The sequence below is a fragment of the Trachemys scripta genome, chromosome 3, assembly GCF_013100865.1.
Source record: "Trachemys scripta elegans isolate TJP31775 chromosome 3, CAS_Tse_1.0, whole genome shotgun sequence".
Taxonomy (NCBI): Eukaryota; Metazoa; Chordata; order Testudines; family Emydidae; genus Trachemys; species Trachemys scripta.
Window position 1 is genome coordinate 192,986,004 of NC_048300.1, and position 9,887 is coordinate 192,995,890.

The 9,887-nt window shown below is 41.8% G+C and overlaps 1 long non-coding RNA gene across 1 annotated transcript; it reads left to right on the forward strand.

Moving 5' to 3' along the window:
- The first annotated feature begins 1,785 nt into the window (after positions 1-1,785).
- Positions 1,786-9,330, forward strand: LOC117874066. The gene is made up of 3 exons (XR_004644891.1): positions 1,786-1,895; positions 5,541-5,671; positions 9,129-9,330. It is a non-coding gene; the product is annotated as an uncharacterized LOC117874066 (long non-coding RNA).
- Positions 9,331-9,887: the final 557 nt, after the last annotated feature.

A 9,887-nucleotide genomic window follows, 5' to 3' on the forward strand; every position in this document is an offset into this window, starting at 1 on the left:
CCCAGAAATCATGACTTGGTCTTATAAATGAGAACCAGGTTTTGAGAGTTAAAATAAAAGGAAAATTAAGAGAACAGCATTGGAGTCCTCTTGGAGTTTGCGATAAAACAACCATGTCATCTTTTATATAACACCAGGATAGATCCACCCTTAACATGACTTGGAGAAAATGTATCTTCCTTTAAAACATCCACTGCACTATTAATATATACATTAATACGAAGAGGTGCTAGAAGGCATCCCTGGAGTTCTCCCCTAGCACCTGGGAAAACATTCTCCATTAGCTTAATACTACCCATCTTGCTCTGGTAGAGAGCCTCCAACATTTTCAGAAATTTTAGATAGATACACGTCTTTCTATATTTTGCTCAAAGTCTATCTGGATTATTAGAATCAAAGGCTATCTTTAAATCTCTAAAAGAAGCATACAGTTTGTACCCTTAACCACAGTATATTTATAAATCATATAGGATAAAATAAAGCCATTATCAATTGTGGTTCTACCAGCCACCTTCCTGTAAGAGAATTGCTGTTTTTATCTAACTTCTCTGTGCGTATGGTGAGAACATAGCAGGGAAAGAAAAGAACAGAAGTGCCCAGTCGTGGTGACATAACTGCTCCTTGCATCCTCACTGGGCAGGGAAGCATCCAGTGCCCCGTGTCCTTTCTCTGCGGAGAGAGTGGCAGGTGTGGAGACCAGTAACCTCCATCCATAGACAGACTGTTGAAATAGAGGATAATGAATGGGGGATGAGAGGGACAACTCACTGGTCTGTCACAGCTTCTTGTCGCCCCGTTATTGTCCTCCTCCCCTTGGATTCTCATTCTTCGTCCACTTCCCACAACTTTTGGTATTTGGTTTTCCAAATGGATGGAAATGGGGGGAAAGAGAAACAAGATGACTGGGAGGGATATTATAAAGGGTTATGTGAAGCTTTGCATTGGTTTGAATGAATCCCGCAGGGAACTTTGAGGTATTAAATGCTTCTATAGCACCCTTAGAAATGTTCTTAAATTTTCCTGGCTGCAGTTTAAGTTCAGTCACTTCTTGTTCTCTCAGTCCTGAAAGAATGAGACAAATCCTGAGAGGTGCTTGGCATCTACAAGTGCCACTGGTTTCCACGTTTGATACATCGATATTTTATGTCTCCACTTTAGACAGTTATTGCTAAGGCTGATGCTTGTTATGGGGGAAAAGAAAGGGAAAACTCATGTTTTTCTCCCATCACTAACTCTAAAATTCCTCAGTTCCGATATACATACATTTCTCACACACGGTATTGGAAACATTATTCATTGTATTTCTCATTTTAAAAAGACTTTTAACCTCTTTTTTATGAGTTTGGATGCATGACATTAGAAAATTTCCCTAAATACATGTAAAATATTGATTAAATATTGTACAAAACAAATGCACAAATGCACACATTTTACTGCCAATGCTTCCCAGGTACAGCTGTGTTCTGGAATTCTTCTCTGCAAAAAGACCCTCATTTAAATTTAATGGGAGGCTTTCCATTGTCTTCAAAGGGCTTTCAATTAGGTAGTAGATGTTTGATAGGTGTAAATATTCTTACTGTAACTACTTAAAGCAAAGAATTCTCAACTGTTTTTTCCTGAAATTCTCCAGGAATCTTTATGGTGCTGTACAACTAATAATCATCATTATTAACAAATTGCAGCACAAACGTAATAAATGTGACATGCTTCAAAACAAGATTTCAACAGATCCACATTTCACAATTCCCAGCAGCCCATATATAGAGACTCTCCAACTCCTGTCTATCTTGGAGTCTCTTCTCTCCAGCGACATTGAGTTTGCAGCCAAACTTCAAACATGAAGATTCTCTACCTTCTCTTCTCTATCTTCTTCTTGGTCCTGCAAAGCTCTCCAGGTAAGATTTCAATGACACGAAGGGACAATATAGAGGGACGTTTGTGAGTCTGTAATGAGGTTTTCTAAACCTTTGTATCATAATTTTTTTCCACCCTTTTTTTCTAAAGAGTTGTATGGTTTTCAGCACATACTTGACATTTGGCTGTCATTTTGATACAGAGGGATTTGGATCATTTGGTGAGCTGGGCATAAGCAAACAATCATACAGCTTTATCTATATGTATGGATCTAGGACCACAGAAGGTTGGCCACACCTATAGGCAGATGGACTCCATTCTGGGAAGCAGTGACTGTGAAAATGGTTAAAAGGGTTAATATAAAACTTGGATGCATAAAAAGGGAAATCTCAACTAGGAGTAGAGAGATTATTTTACGTCTGTGCTTTACAACTCCAAGTATGACCACTTCTGGAATATGGTGTCCAGTTCTGGAGTCCACACGTCAGGAAGACTGTTGATCAGTTGGAGAGGGTTCAGGGAAAAGCCACAGGAATGATTAAGGATTAGAAAACATGCCTTATAGTAATAGACTCAGAAAGTTTAATCTCTTTATTTTAACAAAGAGATGATTAAAGCAATTAAGCATTGGAACAATTTATCAAGGATTGTGGTAGATTATCCAACACTGATAATTTTAAAATCAAAATAGGATTTTTTTCTAAGAATTATTTTGGGGAAGTTCTGTGTCCTGTGTTATACAAGAGGTCAGACTAGATAATCACAATGGCCTCTTCACACTAGATGATTACAAGGTACTTCAGTACCAGGCAAATTGGTTGAAACTGTTAGAAGAAGAACAGGGAAACTCAGAGGCAGATTGAGTAATCAGGCTTCTTTACTGTGGTTCTTGTTCCCCTTGACCCAATTGTCGAGTAAGCACTGGATTAGTTAGAGCACACTCCTTTTACCTAAGTTAGTATGTAAATACCCACATTTACTACAACACTCCCACAAACCCTTATTCAGTAATATGAACACCCATACAATGAATATAATTATCCCTGTCCCATTTACTGTTTAGAGCATTAAGCATATCATACGGACATTTTATCTTGAAGATACATTTCTTTGCAATAATTTGATCAGCAGTTCACAGGGAAGGGGGGAAGGGGCCATGACCCTGAGCTCATTTAGGTAGCTGGGAAAGAAAGGGAGAGGAAGATAACATGGCTTTACACAAAGAGTATCCCTTAAATCCCCACATTCCTTATGCAAGCAGAAGAGAAGGGAGGGGGGTATCACTTTATCTATCAAGCAAAGAGACGGTGCCTGCCCATGCCTTCATCCCTAATACCATGCTAGTGGTTACCCAGGTCTTTACTTAACCCTTACATACCCCAACAGAAACCATAGTAAAGAACAGAATGATCAGACACAGAGATGAACACAATTTGTTGGGGAAGAGTCAACATGGTTTTTCTAAAGGGAAATCATGTCACATCAATCTATTAGAATTCTTTGAGTGGGTCAACAAACATATGGACAAGGGTGATCCAGTGGATATAGTGTAATTAGACTTTCAGAAAGCCTTTGAGAAATAAGCAGTCATGGGATAAGAAGGATAACTCATGGATCAGTAACTGGTTAAAACATGAAACAGGGTAGGAATAAATGGTCAGTTTTCAGAATGGAGAAAAGTAAATAGCGGTGACCCTCAGGAGTCTGTACTGGCACCATTACTGTTCAAAATATTCATAAATGATCTGGAAAAAGGGGTAAATAGTGAAAGGGTAAATTTTGCATGATACAAAATTATTCAAAGATAGTGAAGTCCAAAGCAGAGTGTGAAGAGTTACAAAGGGATCTCATCAAACTGGGTGACTAGACAACAAAATGGCAGATGAAATTCAATGTTGATAAATGCAAAGTAATGCACATTCGAAAACATGATCTAAACTATACATACAAAATGATGGGGTCAAAATTAGCTGTTGCCACTCAAGAAAGAGATCTTGGAGTCATTGTGGATAGTTGTCTGAAAACATCTGCTCAATGCGCAGCAGCACTCAAAAAAGCGAACAGAATGTTAGAACCATTAGGAAAGGGGCAGATAATAAGTCAGAAAATATCATGATGCCTCTATATAAATCCATAGTACACCCACATCTTGAATACTGTGTGCAGATGTGGTTGCCCCGTCTCAAAAATGATATATTGGAATTGGAAAAAATACAGAGAAGGGCAACTAAAATGATTAGGGATATGGAACAGCTTCCGTATTAGGAGAGATTAAAAACACTGGGCCTTTTCAGCTTGGAAAAGGGACGACTAAGGGGGATATGACAGAGGTCTATAAAATCTTGACTGGTGTGGAGTCAGTGAATAAGGAAGTGTTATTTACCCCTTGACGTCACACAAGAATTAGGGGCACCCAATAAAATTAAGAGGAAGCAAGTTTAAAAAAAGCGAAAGGAAGAACTTCTTCACACAAAGCACAGTCAACCTGGGACTCATTGCCAGGGGATGTTGTGAAGGCCAAAACTATAACAGGGGTAACAAAACACAACTGGTTCAGTTCATGTAGGATAGGTCCATGAACGGCTATTAGGCAGGATGGTCAGTGTTTGGGAACTTTCACTTGAGATAACAGGCTCGGTGCATATCCTTTTCCTTTGATGAAATGACAGACTTTCTATGAGCTTGTATTGTCCAGGAGGGTACTGAACAGTGCACATTTTGGGGGGACGAGGCTGGGAATGGGAATTGGCTGGTGTTGCTCTGCAGGATAATTCAGGAGTGTCTTGCTGGATTTTTCCTATAATTCAGCTGGGAGTGATTTTCCATGCTAGGGGCTGTGCATGAGCAGAGCCAGAAGTGGTTGCTTTCACAGCGGAGCAGTGTAGGAGGCATCACAGGTTGGAGAACTGACGGAATATGGTTGTTCAGTGGTCCCGATTCTGTCCTGGGGAATGTCACAGTGGATACTTTAAGGAAAGCAGAGCTAAAATCTAGTTCAAAATAGTCTAATATTAATATCCTAAAGGGCACATTTTCATAAGGACCAGCCTGTCTGGAATGTCTAAGCCTGGTAATTGGTTATTGAGAAAGTATTCCCCAATGCTGTCTTCACAAGAATGCCTGTGACGAGTCTCACAGACAATCAGGCATTCAGACTGGAAGGGACATCTTCAAACCCTTCTGTTCCTAAAAGTACCAGCCACCCAACCCAGTGATGAACCAGTTCAACCCTGCTCAGCCAATCAGCATTTATGACACTGCCTGGTACATCAGTGTTTGGAATCAGAAAGAGTCAAAACCACGGCAGCGAAACCACTGCCCCACTCTTAGAAGTTGGTGGTGCAGACAGCTGCCTGCTTTCCATCCTGTACAGGTGTGGGGCTGGGAAGGACTCCCATGCTCAGTGCTACAGTTCGGAAGCCTGCAGCCAGGAAGCCAGCAGATCTCCTGAATTAACTCACTCTGCTCAATTCTCAGGGGCTGCTATTGAATGGGCACAGAACTACCGACATTTATATATTATCAAAGATCTAGTGAAACGGGGCACAGGAAGATAACTGGGTTGACGTGGCCTTGTCTCAGTGAACTGGAAATTCAGCTAATGGGAAATGCCCGTCATGCTGCAATCACAGCTCTTGTTTACGCTTATGTGTGAATGAAAATCAAGACTCTTTTTCTCTGTGCAGGATTCACCCAGCGTATTACTAACTCCCAGGCATGTAATCGTGCTGAGGGCTTCTGCAGCCGTAGCTGTCCCTCCTCCTTCTCAGTGATTGGAAGCTGTGGTTTTTCACTGATTTGCTGTAAGTGGAGAAGGGTAAGTTGAGGACTCTATAAGGGAGACATTACGGTTTAAAAGGAATATTTGTCTCTCTCCTTTCTATAGCTGCTGTTTAATGACCTTGGAGGCTCAAAGCGCACAGCACAATCCTGTGAAATGGAAAAAATGAAACTTTTGTGCTGCCCTGATTCTGAACTCTCTGGGGTTTATAAGTTAGAACAACCTTACAGCTGCTTTAGTGAGGCTTCCTATGGCCTGTCCACAGCCTGGAGCAGCTCAGAGTCTCCACAGTGCTCCGTGCTACAGAGTTTGCCACTTTGAGACCAAATAACACCCAGCACCACCCCAGGACAGTACATGCAAGGAGGTCAGAATAGGGGCAACTGTGTGAGCCATGTATTGCTCATGTATTGCAATAATTCTCCTCAACCCTTTTAAAGCCTATTTCTGTTGCCAACATGGCATCCCCAGACAGTGTCTGTGGCCAGTCTGTGGCGTGTGTCTACATTGTTGTTTCATTTAAGAATATGGAAAACAATGGGGAAGGACTAAAGTATATTTCCCAGGAAAGAGCATGGGGGATGTGTCTCCTTTGTATCATTGTGCAGCACCTGTGAGATCAAAATGGCTGCTCTTTACAACAGTAATGCTTAATTTACCAAAAAGAAACGTGTACAAGTATTGAGCTCTTTCAGGCTGTGTATGGGTGGGTGAGGGCAGGGATCTGTCGTATGACAGTATAAAATAATTGAATCTAGCACAGAAAAGTTAAAATAACTAGCCACAGGTCGGCTTCTGATTGATGCTTTACTTTAAAACGTTCAGGATTTTTATACGTCACTCTCCCAGTCAGGATCCTCTTTTCAATAATTAGCTGAGGACAGATTCAAGCATGGAATTTTCTTGGTAACACTCACCATAATGACACCTGCCAATCTGATTAAAACCTCTTCTTCTCACACCCTTGTCCAGTTCTGGAAAGGTCTCCTATCTGGATATATTTCTGGATTTGAAAGGCCTGCTGTCCTCAGACTGAGGGGAGTTGGTAGGACCTGTTGTGAGTCTCTCTGGCAAGAAAGAAAGCAAGGAAGAGCAGGAGGGCTGATCTTAACCCAAAAAAAAAGATTAAATTGAAGCCTGCAAAAGAAATCGGGGAGGAGTTTAGAGAAGAGCTGAGCAGAAGAGAATTCAGGAGCTGTACATGACAACAGCTGAGGGGAAGAAATGTTCAATCAGCCCCCAAGGAAGCATCTCTAGCCCAGAGAGTTTTGTCTTTTTCTTTTTAATGTTATTTTCCCCAGACGGGGGAGGTTTTGGTTCAGCGGGGTGGGGGCTAAATCACCCCCAAATAAAGCACTGACCCAACAGGGGAAACTGAGGCATTGGCCAAGCTGCACTCACACAGTATGGATATAACAATGATTTTCCCATAGTAAAAGAGCATTTTCAAAATACTCCACTCAAAAACGGAAGAACATTGAAACTCAATTTGTGGCCTGGTCCTCACTGCAGAATCCATCCAGAATGACAAGAGTGTGAAAAACCGGAAATGAATAAAACAATTAACATGTGAGGATTTCAGATAAAGCAGGTGTTGTGCAGCATTCCTGGAGCTCTGTTACAGAACATCTGAGTCCAGATCCTGCAAATCTGAGGAGCTGTATTTCACATAAAGTTGTGTATTTGTGGGATGGAGGCGCTATGATTCCTGCCATGCCTTCTGTAGTTTGAACCAGAGCCCGTGAGAACTAAATGCTCAAGTGTCTTCAGCTTGAACAAAAGAGCCAGCCTCTAGATGGAGCCAGTAACAGACTCAGCCTACACCGAGGGGGATGTGTAACACATACAGGATTATACATGTATATTATCAGAGGTGCTCACTCTTCCATGCAATTCAATAAGCATCAGGGCACATTAAGAACCGCTGTACTTTCAGTCCTTAAGGTAGCTCAGTACATACGCGGAGCCTTTGCATTTCTCCTTTTAGAATTCCAGAGCAATTACAAACCTTGGTGACTTCAATGCTAGCATTGCTCAGAATTTCTCTTCACTGGTTTAAAAATGAAGGTTCCTAGAATAAAGTTAACTTGGTCTCATTGCATATCTGTAGCCCACTCTGTCCCTGTTATTCTTGTTACCTGCTGGATCTCCCTTTAACCTGAACAAGGAGCCCCGCATGCTCAATTAGTGTTGCAGCAGGGACAGGACTCAGGGAAGAAGTTGGGAGGGGTGAGAGACTTTCCCAGACAGTGTGGGTTTGTTCTCTGCACCTAAACTGCTACAGTGGCACAGCAACATCGCTGCAGCTGAACCAAAGCGCTTCAGTGAAGCTGCTACCTGCACCGACGGGAGGGGTTGTCCCATCTGTGTAGGTGCTGCAGCTCCCTGAGAGGTGGTAGGTGCGTCAATGGAGAATGCACCCATTGACCTAGCGCTGTCTTCACCAGGGGTTAGGTCAGTTTCACGCTGTCACTTTTTCATACTCCTGAGCGACGTAGTGACACCAACCAAATTTCCTAGTATAGACCAGGCCTAAAGTACCATAGAGGCAGTTTTGGGATAGGAGATGTGAAGATAGGAGCTCCGTGGTAGCAACTGCACTGCTACTCACTTGGCTGCTTCACTGAGCATGTACAGAGATTATCATCAGGTAGGGAAGTACCATCTGAATAGGGTCAGGCTTTAGGCTTGTGTGAGCTGGAAGACAGAATAATCCAGGCATTCTTTAAGAATAACGTATTTATCCTCTAATTAAATATTTATTGTTTTAGTTTTAGCTATGGACAAAAGTGTGTTTTAAAGGAAAACTAAACATGGACATGAGTCATGTTGTTCTCCATCTTACATATTTTTGGTTTTATTTTTCTATATATCATGGAGACAGTGGATATTTTTAAAGTTCACAATTTTGATTAATTCCCTCAATAGAGTTTCAAATTTCAACTTTTTTTAGAAGTTTGATGAACATTTCAATGATATTCTCCATCATATTTCCAGCAGTTTTTCTATTCAATTTGCCGGGGTTCTTTTTTTAATCACCCAGCAACTTTATCTTTGGTGGTTGTCACTTTAACTGTGTAGAATGTTAATAGAAAGAAGTTTTCTAAGAAAATGAGAATGTGCCTCCTTTACTGGAGAGTTAGGGGCAAAGGGAGGGGAGATCCATATTCAGAAGTCCTGCATGCTTACTTTAGAAGCCAGATGGGCAGACAGTACACGTTTAGATATAATAGTTAAACTGAGTCTCCTCTACATCCTTAGCTAATGGCCATTTCGCTTTTGGCTTATGCAGTAGGGACTCATGCATTAAGCTCCATAGGCCCCAAGTTCAATCCCGCCCACAGCCATCCCGGGTCCGTTGGTGTTACATATACACACACTATTAAATGATGGGGAAATTCCTCCTCTACCTTGCATTTGAAATGTAACGTTATATTGTCCTTGTTTTAAAGGCTATAAACATAGAATGTGAGAGTTTCTTCCCTTTTTGCAGTACCCAGAGTGAGTGACGTCAGCAAAGAATGTCAATGCAGGATCGCAGAGAATGTGGCAGATGACATCTTGCTTCTAAAATCCTTGGATGCTTTTCATCTGAGCTGCAAAGTTTCTCGCAAGCTGAAAAAAATCCACAAGGGAGCCCTTGTGTCCACCCTTATAGCTTATTCTTCTCCCTTTAATAAAAGTAGCTGGTTGTTGTGGTGCAAACACGCTTGTGAGTGTTTTTATTGCCACACTGGGGCTGTTTTGCTATTTCTTTTCCATAAAAATCCTTTCCTTCTTTTATTATAATTAAATATAAATAAAAGAAATGGTCACTGCCATATGTTAAATCCACTCAGGGGTGTTCCTAGACCAGGGAACATACATATTTATATGTTTCAGGGAGCTCACATGGATAAATCTTTCCCTTTCCCTTGGTCCTTTGACAAAGCCATTTGGTTTGTGGTGTTGTCAGAGTTGGGTTCAGTCCCAGTTTGGCTGCACAGTGTGTAATGCCCACATCAGTGCTCCATGGCCTGTTGAACCTCTCTCTGCTCCCCTCGACACCCAAACCTCCCCATCATGAGGTCCCTTCTCTTGTGCCTGAGCGTCCAGACCTTGTCCTGTGCAGCAGGCTCCCATGCAAGAGCCCGAAGGGCATTGCAAATCCCAAAGACCCAGGCTTATAGAAACCTGAGCAAATTTGCAAGTGAGGGTGTAACTGAGGCAGCCACACGGGGTCCTGCCATGGAGAGGGAGAAACAATGGAGCT